The following is a 16,780-nucleotide window of genomic DNA, read 5'->3' as shown; positions in this document are numbered from 1 at the left end:
ACAGGGGCTTGAAGCTCACCCATTTCTTACCATTGGTTGACTTTCCTGTCACTGTCATTTGCCTACTTCTTATTTGTAGCCTGTCAACCTTGTGGTTTGTCTCTTCCATGAAGCATAGCATCCTTATCTCTTTTAATTGGTTGGTTTCTGTGCTTCCTCTTTTTCTTTTAAAGCATTACTTTTTAGGTCTCGCCTGTCGATGCGCATGCGCATCGAGCTTGCGAGACTATTGCGGCTTAAACAACCTTTAACTAACAAGCAAGGAATCGTGGCGATTCCTTGCAGTGCCCGTGACTTTTAAGCTCAATGCGCATGTGCATTGAGCTTAAAAGCGCGTGCACATCAGTTCCCTCAGCCGCAATCGCCGTCTGTTCCCTCAGCCGCATTCCTCCGACACCTTTTGAAGTGAAGCTTAGCTTCACTTCAAAGGCCCCGGCTTCTTCACACCCACATGCCGCTCTCCCCGCTCCGCCCCCTCCCCTGCCCGCTGTGTGCATTTCTCCTACACCCCCTCCCCACAGCAATGCCCTCCGTCTGTTTTACAATTTGAAGAGGTAATCGGAGTCTCAAAGAGATAAGAGGGATATTTGGATCCATGTCTAGTGGTGAGGAAAAAAAGAGAATTGATGTCAGCGCATGCCAGTGGCGCCGCTATAGGTTCCCTCGTCTCCTGTTTCCCTCTCCTCCTCCAATCTTGCAATGATTTCTCTCTCTTAAGCTTCTCCCTTGTGTGTAGAGTTCATCTCCCTTCGGGTTCTCTCTCTCCTCTCGACCATCTGTTTCTCTCTCTCCTTTTCTCTCTCCTTTCCGCTTCTCGTTGGTCAACGATTCACTACAACCCGCTCCTCTCACACACAGGATCGCCTCTAGCTTTAGCTGCGTTCCTTTGTTTCTCACACTTGTGTGACCCCTCCTGCACTCTCGGGCCCTGCCATTCACTTCCCTCCCCCGCCTGTGTTTTCCCATAACTTCTCACCAGCAATGCTTCTCACCCCTTTTCCTCTCTGCTCCTGTTCTCACGCTCCCTTCTCCGCTATCCCATGGATCTGACCCCCCCCACCCCCCCCCTCACCCTTACTCCATACTTCAGCCTCCCCCTGCACACACACAGCTATGCAGTTTCAACTTTGCACCCGCGAGATTCCCCCGCCCCCAACCCCGATATCCCCAGAACACCCTTCTACCCTAGCCCCTTCAGGGGTTCACACATCTCACGTGCTTTTTAACCTCACCCCTCGCCCCCCCCCCCCCAATGCTCTACCTATCTCCACTCTCATTCTGCCCGCTGTCTCGTTCTCTCTCTGTCTCCACTCACAGACGCGTCTCTGCAGCCCCCCCCCCGTGTTCCCTAACACTCTCCCCACCCTATCTGGGAGTTGTTCTTGGCAGCGGCGGCTGCAGCTGAATTGCAGGAATACTTTCCTTTATTTAGGAGCAGCCAGGGGTTGGGAGCGCAGCTTCTCACATCTGGAACTCATTGGCACCCATTTGGACACAATGTGTTGCCCATATATATATATTTTGATTTTTTTTTTAACTCTTTATCGGCCGCGGGCTACGAACGTGAAGCCAAGAGCCACGTGTCCGGGAGGGCGCGGGTCAGAGGTCAGGCCGTCTGACTGTCCTGTGATATCACTGAAAGACGCTGTGTGTATATTTCTTTGTGTTATTTTTGTCAACTTCCTCGTAATATAGTGGTACAATTTTGAATTTAGTGAACCAGGTCTCTCTTGGAGCAACAGGGAAGTGGGGAGTTTTAAACTCGTCACCCCTGCAGAACAGAACAAGGGGCCCTCATCCGCCATCTTAAAACCTGGTCATGGGTCAGTGCCATCTTAACTCAATGTGGCCCGCTACCAGCATCCCGTCATGTCCTATTATTCTCACTAGTACATCAGTCTGGTTTCATTGTGCACTCAGGTGCGTGGCGTTCACTAGTACATCACTATGGTTTTTTTGTATCACAATCAGGATGCCTCACCCTCAACCCCTCACCCTCAACCCCTCAACCCCTCACCCCCTCACCCTCAACCCCTCACCCTCAACCCCTCACCCTCACTCACCCTCAACCCCTCACCCTCACTCACCCTCACTCACCCTCACTCACCCTCACTCACCCTCACTCACCCTCAACCCCTCACCCTCACTCACCCTCACTCACCCTCACCCACCCTCAACCCCTCACCCTCACTCACCCTCACCCTCACTTACCCTCAACCCCTCACCCTCACTCACCCTCACTCACCCTCAACCCCTCACCCTCAACCCCTCACCCTCACTCACCCTCACTCACCCTCAACCCCTCACCCTCAACCCCTCACCCTCACTCACCCTCACCCTCACTCACCCTCAACCCCTCACCCTCACTCACCCTCACTCACCCTCACTCACCCTCACTCACCCTCACCCACCCTCCCTCACCCTCACCCTCACTCACCCTCACTCACCCTCACCCTCACTCACCCTCACTCACCCTCACCCTCACTCACCCTCACCCACCCTCACTCACCCTCACTCACCCTCACTCACCCTCACTCACCCTCACCCTCACTCACCCTCACCCTCACTCACCCTCACCCACCCTCACCCTCACTCACCCTCACCCACCCTCACTCACCCTCACCCACCCTCACTCACCCTCACCCTCACTCACCCTCACTCACCCTCACTCACCCTCACCCTCACTCACCCTCACTCACCCTCACTCACCCTCACTCACCCTCACCCACCCTCAACCCCTCACTCACCCTCACTCTCACTCACCCTCACTTACCCTCAACCCCTCACCCTCACTCACCCTCACTCACCCTCACTCACCCTCGCCCTCACTCACCCTCACTCACCCTCACCCACCCTCACCCTCACTCACCCTCAATCACCCTCACCCTCACTCACCCTCACTCACCCTCACTCACCCTCACCCTCACTCACCCTCACTCACCCTCACCCACCCTCACCCTCACTCACCCTCAATCACCCTCACCCTCACTCACCCTCACTCACCCTCACCCTCACTCACCATCAACCCCTCACCCTCACCCTCACTCACCCTCAACCCCTCACCCTCACTCACCCTCACTCACCCTCACTCACCCTCACCCACCCTCACTCACCCTCACCCTCACTCACCCTCACTCACCCTCACTCACCCTCACCCTCACTCACCCTCACCCTCACTCACCCACCCTCACTCACCCTCACTCACCCTCACTCACCCTCACCCTCACTCACCCTCACCCACCCTCACCCTCACTCACCCTCACCCTCACTCACCCTCACCCTCACTCACCCTCACCCTCACTCACCCTCACTCACCCTCACCCACCCTCACCCTCACTCACCCTCAATCACCCTCACTCACCCTCACTCACCCTCACTCACCCTCACCCTCACTCACCCTCACTCACCCTCAGCCTCACTCACCATCAACCCCTCACTCACCCTCACTCACCCTCACTCACCCTCACCCTCCCTCAACCCCTCACCCTCACTCACCCTCATCCCCTCAGCCTCCCCCTCACTCACCCTCAACCCCTCACCCTCAACACCTCACTCACCCTCACTCTCACTCACCCTCAGTCACCCTCACTCACCCTCAACCCCTCACCCTCACTCGCCCTCAATCACCCTCATCCTCACTCACCCTCACCCTCACTCACCCTCAACCCCTCACCCTCAATCACCCTCACCCTCACTCACCCTCACTCACCCTCACTCACCCTCACTCACCCTCACTCACCCTCACTCACCCTCACTCACCCACCCTCACTCACCCTCAACCCCTCACCCTCACTCACCCTCACTCACCCTCACCCTCCCTCAACTCCTCACCCTCACTCACCCTCATCCCCTCAGCCTCCCCCTCACTCACCCTCAACCCCTCACCCTCAACACCTCACTCACCCTCACTCTCACTAAATGACAAAGCCATCAATATAGCAATTTTAACATCGCAAAAATAAATAAATTATGTCATTTACAAGAACAATAACTACAACTTTTCTAATGCGATACTTATTGCATTCCAACCCCACTCATCCACGCAACGCCACTCACACACGCAACGCCACTCACACACGCAACGCCACTCACACACGCAACGCCACTCACACACGCAACGCCACTCACACACGCAACGCCACTCACACACGCTACGCCACTCACACACGCTACGCCACTCACACACGCAACGCCACTCACACACGCAACGCCACTCACACACGCAACGCCACTCACACACGCCACTCATCCACGCAACGCCACTCATCCACGCAACGCCACTCATCCATGCAACACCACTCTTCCATTTGCAAAACGCAAAAATGTCTAACTATTCTATTGCGAGACCTATTGCATTTCCAATGCTTGTTTTCTTTTGGGTTCATCACTCCATTGGAGTGCAAGTGGTTTCCAGCTGTCTCCCTCATGCACTTCTCTCCCTCTACAATTCGTGTTGCACACTGTCTGTCACCCTTGTGCTCCACCCTTCCATGTTGTGCTCGCCCTCTTGTTCTTTCCCTGTTGCTTTCTCGCCTGTGTGCTTCTCCCACACAAGCTGCACGTTGTCGATTTCGCCCATTTACGACCCCATCACTCCACTTTGGCCTCTGTGTCATCTGCTCTTCCCTCACCGCACACTCCTTGTTGCTTCCCTCTCACGCCTGTCTTGCTTCACCTTCCCATGCACCATGTTGCTTCCTCCCCTGTGCCCCCCCCGAACTCCTGCGTTGCTTCTGCCCCCCCTGTGTTGCACCTACCACCAACTTAAAAAGAAACCTTCCCATGTTTTTTTTTCTTTTTAGCTAAGGATCCAACAGGGATTGGTAACTGTAAAGAAAGAAAGCAGCCACATCATATTGTAGCTGCACACGTGTGTGGTGTATGCAGCTACCAAATGATGTGGCCGGCTGCATCAAATGTTTCAAAAAAAATTCTTTAGCCATGCTGCACAACATTGAGGATGCTTGTAGCTTGGCTAAATATCATTGGCATAATCAATGGGTCCGACAGGCAAGGTTTGTTGGCTCTGCCAATGCTGGTTTGCGGGGGCTGAGGGCTAGGGAAGGAGTGAAAACTGAAGAAAGTAAACAATTGTTTTAAGGTTGGTTTGCTATCTGTCTCTGCCACTGGCTTCGTGTTCCGAGGGACCAGGGATACCAACAGCCCTTATTGACATCTATAGCCTGGTCAACTTCCTAGTGTAGGTTTAAGAGCATCATGTGTCTTGTGTTGCATTTTTTGTTTACTAGGCCTAACAAGGATTGTGTATGTGTGCATGCTTGAAGCTGTGGTTAGCTGCTTGTGAACCGGTTTAACAATAGTGTACAATCCAGGATAGGAAAATTATTATTTCTCACCATCTCAATCCATCAAGTGTGAATTAGGTGCTCTTTTCAGTTCTCTTAAGAAATCTGCAGATTTCCACAAAATAAGTTATTTAATTTGGCACCATATCTGCTGAGGGCGCATTTTAGATGAATTTGCAGAAAGAATGATAACTTCCAATTTGGGTTTACTTGCTGTTTCCTGCCATTGAACATAGATAAGTGGCTTGCGTCGTTAGGTGACAGCCTACATTTAAAATATTTAAAGAATGCCCCTTAATGGAGCTGATAAGAGTCAATCAATACCCATGTTGGATTGTAAAGTCCTTCACTATGTGTGTACTCTTAGACAGGTTGCAGTGAAATCAGAGAGCATTTTTTATCGACCATGGTAAAGTGGCTGACTTGTTGAAGGATTGCAATGTCACACCTATTCCACTTGCAGTCTAATATCCTCACTGTGAGCAGGCTGTCTCTGGGATTGGGTGAGCAGGGCCCATGCCCGGGGCGCCGGTATTCTGAGGGGCGCAGCTGGGAACTGCCTGACTTAATGTTATGCAAGCAGCAGCTCGTCCATCCCACTAGGTCTCAATCATGTCCTGTTAAAGTCTTTGGCACTGATTACGATGTCGGTATCGGTCTGCAACCCCCGACCATAGGTCTACAGCTCCAACAACCCAATTTGGATGCAACCGCACATAGGGCGGTCGGAAAACCCCATTTCATTATGGCAGCTTGTGTGGCGGGCGGAAATGGGCCGCGGCACAAGCTACCATACTGAAATAGATGTCTGAAACATCCCTGCACAGTGCCTGCCCCATTATGCGTGCCTCATAGTGGAGGGTCAGTAGGGGAAGGGGGCCCTGCTAGGGTCCCCCAATGTCGCTTTCCAACAGCCTTTCCAGTTTGGAAAGGCCAACATAGAATGACTTTCGGAAACAGACATCATAATCTCGACTGTGGAGCTGCCGTCATTAAGGGATTATGCGGCCTTTCAGACGCACTGACAGGTTCCTTGAGCCCGTCAGAAGCGCTCGAGGGAAGTCCCTCCACTTGATGCTTCTGCCTGCCATATCGTAATGCGGCGAGCGGAATGCGAGGGCAGATGTTGGTGGATTCGACACCGACGGCACGTCGGTGTCAGACACACCGACATCATAATCAGCCCCTTTGTAACCAGCCTTTAAAGTACTTCACTATAATTGTTAGCACCCCATTAACCATCTGCCCTCCTCCCATCTTTCTCACTCCTCCTGTTGTCACAACGCAACAACCCCCCCGCCCCCCCTTGTTAATCACTGGTTCTGTAAGAAAGTTCAATGAGTACATATTTTTTCCTAGATTTATTAAGCTTTTTTGAATTTGCAAATGGGCAGATTCGTGGAATAAGCCGTCTGTGACCGCAGAAAAGAATTTTGGCAGTTATGAAACCCAAACTGCAATTCAGTAGCAAGTTACCGAATCGCAAATTGGATTTGTGACCAAATACTGATTTGATACAAAATTGGTATTTGGAAGAGGTATCCCTTCCAAATAGTGAAACGGAGTGGAATGTATTAATGTTTTCCGGCCACAAAACATTAATAATTTACTGACTACAAACATGTGGTAGTAGCCAATTCGAAATGGAAAGGTGCCCTCTCGGGAACCTTTCACCTTTGGGTATGTAAAAAAAATAGTTTGTTGAAGAGAAGGCAGTGGTCCAGGCAACCTTTGTGTCTATTTAAACAAACAAATCAAAAAGAAGGAAACTTTTTTTGTTAAAGGCAGTCCAATTTCCTGTAAGGGAAACAAGCAGCATTTAAAAAAAAGTTGATTTATTGAAATGCAGTCACAGACATACATGGTAGTCTGCTGACCCCAGTAGCCCAACACCCCTGTGATGGTTGTGATTCCTAGTGGGTTGCAAATTGCGACCTGCCTCATTAAAATTCATGAGATAGGTCGATTTGTGACTCACTAGGATTTGCTCATTTAACCTTGAAACGTTCATACATTAGGAATTGTGATTTCCAAATTGCGATTTGGTGAAAGTCTTGATGCATATGGCCCATAGTTCTTTAAAACAAATCCCAAAATTATAGAAGGTGAATGAGACGAAGAAATTTAGATCTGATATATGGATAAAAGAGGAGAAAAGGACCAACAAAATAGCAATTATATGTATTTTATTCCACACGTTTTTATTACTTACTTTAAAACAGAAACTGAACAGCTCTCCAGGGAACTGTAAGCCAACAGTCCCACACAACATTATTTACAATTTACTCAGCGGTCTAAAACATTCCTGTGTACATATTGTCAGATTAATTTTATGATGATAACGCATTTTTTTAGCTTGTGAACAACTCCCATAGTAACTGCTGCTTGGAGACTTTGAAGGGAATAAACATAACGCAAAAGGCTGTGTTCGAGAGATCGCCTTGTCCCTTTTAGGGGACAGTGGGGCATGGTGGGGGTCAGGCGAAAGATGAAATTTACCCTCTAAAAGGGTAGTGAATTCATACTGCAGAATTGTGGTCAAGAACAATAACAGTGATGAATGCAAAACACACGTGGAACTAACAAAGGGTTAAATGAATACCAAGAAAGAACAGAAAACTATGGAGATATCTAGAGTCTTCATTGTAAAGTTTATGGCATATGGCATACAGTAGATAGGGAAGCTGGCAGATTGAATTACACTAGCAGTTCTGGTTCCCTGCTTCCAGCTGCCAACTTTCTTTAACCCCTTGGCCGCGGCGGTAATTCCGCCGCGGCGCTAGGGGGCAGTGGGGGCGCGCGGCGCCGCCATGCTCATGACGGAACTACTCCATCATGAGCCGCGGTGGCACTTGTGACGGAATGGTTCTGTCACGGCCCCGCCTGCACAATAGAAGGTGCCGCGCAGGCGCAAAATCAGCGCTGCGCAGGCGCGGCGGCCGGGCCGTGACGGAACCATTCCTTCACCAGCACAAGCCCACAGTGGCTCGTGACGGAATGGTTTCGTCACGAGCGCGCAAGGGGTTAAGTAGGAAACCCGCAGAGGTGGCAGCTAGAGACTTCAAATGGGGGTTATTATGGAAAATTAGAAAGACTTCCAAAAAGAGGAGAAGAAACGGTCAAATGGGGGGGTAGTAGGGAAAAATGAGAAAGACTGCCCGAGAGAAGGACGAACAGCAAAGGAGGGATTCTCAACCTGAAGGAATAAAAATGACAAGGCAAGGGAATAAGAAAGAGAGGGGTGAAAATTACGGACAGTATATGAGCGAGATGGTGGTGAGAGTGTCAGTGAGGGAAAAAGGAAGGTAATGGAAAAGAGAAAGAAGGAAAGAGAGAGGGAGGAAGAGTGAAAGAGAGGAGAGAAAAAGTATGTTTGTATTTATGTGTATCTTTATATGTGTGTTTTAGAAATAGCAAGTCAGGGGAATGGGAAAGGACGAGTTTGACTCATGTACAGGAGGTGAAAAGCCCCAAAACAGCTCGATAGAAATACCAAGGCAGAGGCCTACTCCTCAATACAATATCTTTCTGGAGTCATCCAGGGTCTCCATTGTTTCAGAGAGAACCTGTGACGTTTTAGGCTTGTGGATATGCGTGGATGTATTTTTAATTGGATCGGTGACATTTCTTCAATTTATGAATTTTTAATTATGTTAAGTTCGTGCAAGTTCTTATTTCCCATTACTCAATTTAACATACTAATTTACATCCTGGAGGCTCATTTTTGCAGAATATGTCATACCAAGAGACATTTTCTGCTACAACCAGTCTCCTGACGGTAACTCTCGAAAATGTTTTACTGAGTGCTTACTCCTGTGAAACAAACGAAACAAGAGAACAGTGAACCACATTTTTCTTTTACTGTGTAGTTTTGGGAACTTTTTATGGAATTTTGTGACATTTCTTGAAAAATATGCGATTTTGCACATGTACTCTCCCTTCCATCTTACTGCCCTCCCTCCTTCGTTCTCAGTTCATAGCAGCCTTGTCTTCCTCATTCTTAAGATCTATAGGGCTTCTGCTTTTGGTCAATAGAAGGCGTCGCCTTACAGATGGATACGCACTGTGGCACGGATTTACTACTTAATGTACAGGCATATTGCAAAGCTTATTGTCCATGTTTAGCCCATTACTTTAATATGAATATGTTATCTTATCACGCATGCAATTACAACGCATGCAATTGCAACGCAGTCGTTACAACGACCGCATTGTAACAACGCATACCTTTACTCCGCAAGTAGGAACAACGGGTGGCGCTGGATGTTGGAATAGTATAATTTACTATTCCAACTCCAGTCTGTGCAACAGTAGGGAAGGTGTTGGATGTTAAATCCAACACCTTCTGACCCCTCTGCAAGTCGTTGTTCTGACTTGCGGAGTAAAGGTATATGTTGTAATTGCTTGTGGTGTTCTGGATTAGTGGTAAACGATGTTTACCCTTTAACCCCTTCCCTGCGGCGCGAATTCTGCTGCGGTGTGGGGATTTAATTAGGGGGCGTAACCCCTTGCTTACTCAGGACGGCACTCGGCCGTCCTACGTCACGGTAGGTGTGTGCGGAGGAAGCCGGGGGGCCGTCCGAACTCCGCCCACTAATTCATTCTTCCGCACAGGTGCGGAATTTGCGCCGCACTGGAGAATCGGCGTTCGGACGGCCCCCGCCGTCTTGAGCACACGCCCAGCGTGACGTAGGATGGCCAGGGGTCGTCCTGAGCACACAAGGGGTTAATACCAATGCAATTGTTTTCACATTTTGGCGCTGAAGAGTGACCCAGCCAAACCTAATTAGGATGCTTGGTAAAATAAAAGAAATATTTCAATAACATTGTCTGCTTATACTTGTGGTTATGTGAACAAATAAGGAAAGTGATGATTAACAAAGCCTGGCAAAAATATGCTTATGTTTAGAGCATTTTGTTTCTCATTTATATTGAAATTGAAAATCTGTCAAAAATGGTGTCCAAGGCCTCTCAGCAGTACACTGACCTGTCTGCTCATATGGCTCATATGACTCCTACTGCTTTGAAAACTGTGAAGTAACTCACTGTCTTTAAACACTGTTGGTGGTTAGACACATTTAAAGTTTACCAATATCTCGGAAGTAAGTAATACCATTCTGAAATATTTGACAATTTAGTGAACAAAATCACAGATTGAAAACAGGTTAGCCATTAGTTCTAAATTTAGCAAAGTATTTGATATTTGTTGTCTATTTTCGTAACTTATTTTAAACCTGGGATAGGTGAGTAGGATGGCACATTAAATTATTGCGTGGACATTTTCATGATTTAAAGCATGGTTGTCTGTTGCTTCTCTTAAAACGATCAGGCAATAGATGCTGTACTTGAACCTCCTTAAGCTGTCTATCTCAACTGATCTGACTACTTGGTGGATACAATATCTGAGCTGATAATTTAGTGGCATACTATTTATTCATTATTTAATTTTATGTTTTGTTACCCGGCAACATGTCACCTTGTGACCACTTTGCAGCGCTGATAATTCTTTGTGCATGCATTATAGTAGGATGTACTGTTTCCAATCAAATTGTGCGTAAGTGTTTCGTTTGGTTAGCATCAAAGGATACACAAAAATCTGGGACTTGGAAAGGAATAAACAATGATAGGAGTACATTTAGTTGCATGATTCCCGAAGACGATTAAGTCAGTTATTTATCTAAGATCTATGCAGATAAGAACGAGCTTCCCTCGTGAGTGGTATAGACCAGATGAGGAAATCTTAGCTTACATGACAAAACATGAGATAAAAAAGCTAAAACACTAAGCACATCTAGGACGGCGGGTCCTGATAATTTGCCTGCAATTATCTTTAAAAAAAAAGCTGATTGGTGTTTAAAATATTTTGGCCTGTAATACCGGCTGCTTCCCTCAAGCTGGAAAGGTGCAATAATTTGGTCAATTTTGAAGAAAAATGGTCCAGCAGACCTTAAAAATTATCCTCTCAACAGTTTATTAGACATAGGCTAAAAAATCTATGCAAATTTAATGCTCCTGTATTTAAAAGACTGGGTAGATCATAATGACCTCATTCTAGTGGAGCAAGGAGGCTTCAAAGAGGAGCATTCAACGATTGACCATTGCTTTAGCCTTTGGGCAAAGGGTCAGATGACTATGGAAACTCGAGGGAGACTCTTTTACTGCTTGGTACACTTCTGCCCAGCCTTTGGCCTAGTTAACCATACAATCCAATAGAGAACGGCTTAGGGCAAGATTGTGTGCTAGCTTCCACAGTGTTCGCTCTGTATCTTGCCAACCTCTCCAAGACTGTACTGAAAGATGGGGGTAGGCAAGTACCTTGTTTATTATATGCGGACAATATGGTGATTTTGGATCTGAATCTAACGGGGCTTCAAATAAAACTTCTTGTCTTCAACAAATATTGTGAGTATAACAATATAACAACTAATATGAAATAAACAAAAACCCTGACAAAAGGAAAAAAACACAACTCTTTCACCTGGTCAGTTGGAGAAAGGATCATGGGTCAAACCCTGTCTTATAAATATCTCAGGATGACTTTCAATATTAAACTGATTTTGAGGTTGACTTAGTGATCACAAAAACCCCAGCCCTGCCAATCGTGGCCCTGGCAATACTGGTAAACAGAGCTACTTTCCCTTTCGGAGCAGAAGCACATTCCCATCAGGCCAGTAGCCAATCTTTCAACTCTGCACAGAGGCCGCGTTCTTCACCCGAACCCGAAATCTCTCAATTTATCAGCTTGGCGCCTGAACACAATAACTTACCATCACTTAAATATTCTGGAAGATTGCAGAGTAATAATCACCAAAACCAGAGCACCATCAACAAATAAAACATATAGAGCCAAATGGAAACACTTTTGTCTGTGCTGTTCCAATCACAGCATCCATCTGATATCTATTTACCTGAACAGCGTTTTTCATATTTTTTACACTTAGCATGTTCAGGCATTTTGAACGCTTCAACCTAAGTCCATGTAGCTGCAATTTCATGATTCAGAAGGTCTGCTTTCATGAAGGTCAAATAGCATTATTTAAGAATTGCTTAAGGGTGTATTCAGAGCCTATTCTTCTATTAGATATCCCCAATCTCAAGGAAACTTAACAAATTGTTGTTTCTCGTAATGAAAAGTTGTTTTGAACCTGTTCACAAGGCTGTTTTGAAATATTTATCTCAGAAAACAGCTTTGTTAGCATTGACATCTCCCTGAAGAGTAAGCAAAATCCTAGTCTTTACCATCAAAGAACCATACTTGAAGTTCCGAGAGGGCAGAGTCATTCTGAGGATAAACCCACTTTTCATTCTCAAAGCACCATCAGACTTTTAGCAGTGGTGCTAAATACCTTTTTCCAGAATGGTAATATATCTGATAGAGACTTCTAACTGCAGATTCTTCTCCTTGTGAATTTCACCCAGGCTTGCTCATCTCGTGTCACTGTGAGCATAGTTTCCTGATTCAATACTAGCTTGGGGGTTGTCCTCTCGGGAAGTACACTTTTATAAACTAAATACCTTTTTTAGCAAGCACTCGCCCCCTGTGATTGCACTGACTCCCAGCTTCTTGGTCTGCCGCAGGTTTCCCGATTGAGCAGAAGGAGCTGGGACACGTCACTCGGCTAGCTCGACTGTGTCCTCATGGCTGCCATCTTGGATGGTTTACGTAGCATTGAGGACTCTCCTCTACACCATTCAAAAGCAAGCTGGTGCCGACGCACAGTGGACGTGCTCAACAGGAGCGTCCGTCTGGTGCTATGGACCAGGACCCCCACCCCCTTTGAGACCTGCAGAAAGACCTTCCCCTTGAGACAGCTTCTAGCCCTGCTCCCAGCCTGTGCAGAGGCCTGCCGTTCGGCAATCCTTCCGTTGGCACACAATAATAGCTGCAAACACACCGATTTTTCTCTTAAGTCTACATTCTCCTCTTTAGTCTCAGACAACACATGTAGGATCATTCCACGGCAGCCAATAACAGTAATACCTGGGAAAGGGCTGTTCCGACCAAGCCTAGTTTTTGCTTCTGTAGCATAAATTGCCGCTCTCTGACCCGCCACAAACAACATATCTATGGCTTTCTCTTAAATAACTCACCAGACGCCATCTTCCTAACAGAAGGATGGCTACACAAAGCTGCTTCGCTGGATGTTATTGCAGCACTACCGCATAACTACCTTATCACAAGAAGGGACCGCAAGGATAAGTTATGCGGCATAGCCATTATCTATAGAGATATCTATCAGTGCAAAATGGAGGAGCTTCCCTCCTCCGCCGGCGTAGCCCTTCTCTTCTCACTTGGCATTACGCCCAAATTTACAGGCTTAGGTTTCCTGATTTGTAGACCCCCAAGGTATGCTGGAAGCTAGTGTTCCACATTACCCAACCTAATCTCCCCGTATATACTTAAATACGCCAACTTCTCCTTACTAGGAGACCTTAACATACCTCTAGAAGACACTACGTGAAAACTTAGCCAGACTCTCAATTTAATTAACTCCTTTCTCACACACAAAGCAGGTCACGTACTGGATCCCATTTTTTCGGATGTATGACTTTACAATGCATACTTTTACCACGCATACCTTTACAACGCAGTTTTTACCACGCACACCTTTACAACACATAGCGCTTAGAGGTGCTGGATAGTGGTAAGTATAATTTTCTATTCCAACTCCAGTCCCCGTGGACACTAGGGAAGGTGTTGGATAGAAAATTAAACTTATTCCCTATTCTAGAGCACCCCCCAACGCAATGCGTTGTAATGGTTTGCGTTGTAATGCCAGCGTTGTAATGGTATTGCGTGGTAAAAAAATGCGTGGTAAAGGTTGTATACCCATTTTTTCTATCATCACTGGTCTTACCTCTGACCCACCTTTACCTTTTCTCTGGTCAGACCACTTTACAGTTCCCTTTTCTATCCCCTACCATTCCTCTCTCATTCCCACAGTAATCAGGCCCAGAATAATTTTTAGAAACTGGTCCAATCGTGACTTCTCTGTCGTTAATGTCCGTCTATCGGACACTCTCCCTTCATTAGTAAGGCAGGTCAACCAAGATTCCGCTGTGGTTGATTACTGGCTTCTAAGCACCCTCGACTCTATCCTACTAGCTAAGCCTAAATCAGGGTCCAGACAACACCTCCCGGCCCCCTGGTTCAATGAGACCTTACACGAGGAAAAACAACTTTGCAAGAGACTCGAAAGGGCTTGGAGGAAGCAATATGATCAGGATCCAAAATTAAAATACAATATGGCTTTAAATATTTATCACATGCACTGCAGGAATACCAAAACTCCCTTTTACTCTGGAATAATACTAAAATCCCAAAACCAGCCTAAAGCCCTAGTCAAAGTGGTCCAAGACCTCTCAGACTCCTGCAACACCACTTCTTCTCACCCCTCTTTCACAAGTCCAATGCCAAGAGCTGGTGGACCTTTTCGTTGAGAAATTAACCAACATTTCTTGTACCTTGGATAAAGCTAGAACTGATGAAAGCCAGTTTGGTAATAACAGCTAACACTCCAACTCTAATCCTTTCCCCTCCAAGGAATCAAGTCCCCTGAGAATGACGTTGTCTTCAGCTCAGTTACAATCCTTGCTCCCCATGGACTCTTCCCATTTCCTGAATTTACTGCAGTCCACCAAATCCGGCTCTCCATTGGGCCCTCTTCCTCCATCCAAGCTCAGCTCTCTGAGTCCACACCTTTTGTCTCTGATAGTTGATCTTCTTAAATCCTCCTTGCATGAGGGGTGTCTCAGATGGAAGCATGCCATGGTACTTCCCCTGTTAAAAACGATCACTTAGATCCTTCTAATTGGGCCAACTACAGACCTATTTCTTTCTTGCCCATTTTCTCGAAAACTTGGAGAAGCACATTAGCTCTCAAATTACTGCATGTGTGGAAGCCCAAACTGCCCTCTATCCCTCCCAGTCAGGTTTCAGAGCTGAGCACAGGACCAAATCTGTCCTTCTATGAGTCACAGAACACCTACGGCGACTCCTGGATAAGGGTGGCACGGCCGCACTCATTCTGCTGGTTCTCAGTGCGGCCTTTGACACTGTATTTCATGATACTCTGACTATCAGACTGGCCCAACTTGGCTTCCAAAGTTTAAAATCCTTTCTGGCAGATCAAACTTTCCAGGTTTTCTCCTCAAACACAATGTCTATTCCTCACACACTGACGTCAGGAGTCCCTCAGGGGTCTGCTCTTAGCCCCATGCTCTTTAATATCTGTGTCTGCCCCCTGGTGGAAATCTGTGGCCTGACCCTGTTCACTTATGTTGACGACACACAAATTATTTTCTATTTGTCGTCTGAACAGGAAGCCAGTATGAAAGATCTCAATTCTTGCCTCAGTCGTGTCTCCTCCTAGATGAATTCCAACCTCATGAAACGAAATGGTAGCAAGACAGAGGTTATGGTGCTAGGCAGGGACCCCTCTGCTATGGCGTCCCCAACACTGGCTGGCTACATTGGGAGCTCTCTCTGACCCTGTCCCCAAAGTGAAGAATTTTGGCTTCTGGCTTATCTCCACCTTGTCCATGAAGTTTCAGGCTACCAAGGTTGCCTCCTCCTGCTTTGCCACCTTGAAATGGCTCAAAAAAATCCCATGGATACTTCCTTTCCCTGCACAAAGAACATTCGTCCAGGCCATAATATTATCAAGGCTAGACTATGGTAATATTCAATACCTGGGGACTGCTAAGTCCGTGATCAGATGTCTGCAAGTGGTCCAAAACTCTGCCACCAGGCTCTCATTTCGGCTTCCCAAACACTCTTCTGTCTCTGATCTTCTCCGCGATCTCCACTGACTTACAGAGGACAAGCGTATTAACTTCAAGGCTCTAACTCTAACACAGGACCACAGTTCTTGCATAAACTAGTCATCCTGTGCCGTCCTTCACGCTCCCTGCAATCTAACAACCGTTCCCTTTTCACAGTGCCCAGAGTCAGACACTCCAGGATGGGTGGTTGCTCGTTTTCTTTTTTTGGTCTAAATTGTGGAATGCTCTGCCTCAATCTCTTAAAGGCTGCACCTCCTTATCCATCTTCCACAAGGAGCTAAAAACCTGGTTATTGTAGCTAACCCTCGAGGCTTTGGAACATGCCTCTAAGCTCTGGGAACCCTATGGGAGCTATGTGCTATACAAGAACTCAATATTCCCCAGGTGGCAGACTGGATCCGGAAACCTTAATAGCAATTCCCTCGTGTATCAACAGGTGGCATCCTGAGGCTCTGCATCGGGTCTGTTCCATCCCAGACATGATGTGACATGATGTTGAGCCACTATTTATGTGGATTGGGCCACTATTATGTGGCCCATCCACGCACTGAAGTCAGTTCCTTGCTTTCTGCACCCACCTATGCAGATCTGGAGCTCTTGAATCCTGTCACTTCTGACAGATTTTTTCCTTCCGTTTTCTTTAGTGTGCAGACAATGTCATCTGCTAAAACATCAGGGTTTAAACCGTG

At 47.1% G+C, this 16,780-nt stretch overlaps 1 protein-coding gene across 4 annotated transcripts in view; it reads left to right on the top strand.

Moving 5' to 3' along the window:
* Nucleotides 1-16,780, top strand: part of BBS9 (Bardet-Biedl syndrome 9) — a 1,968,820-nt gene that overhangs the window by 1,476,287 nt on the left and 475,753 nt on the right. The window lies entirely within an intron of this gene.

This window comes from Lissotriton helveticus, chromosome 4_1, assembly GCF_964261635.1.
Source record: "Lissotriton helveticus chromosome 4_1, aLisHel1.1, whole genome shotgun sequence".
In the NCBI taxonomy this organism is placed as follows: Eukaryota; Metazoa; Chordata; class Amphibia; order Caudata; family Salamandridae; genus Lissotriton; species Lissotriton helveticus.
Note: the sequence above shows the minus strand (reverse complement) of the source record. Positions and strands in the feature narration are given on the sequence as shown.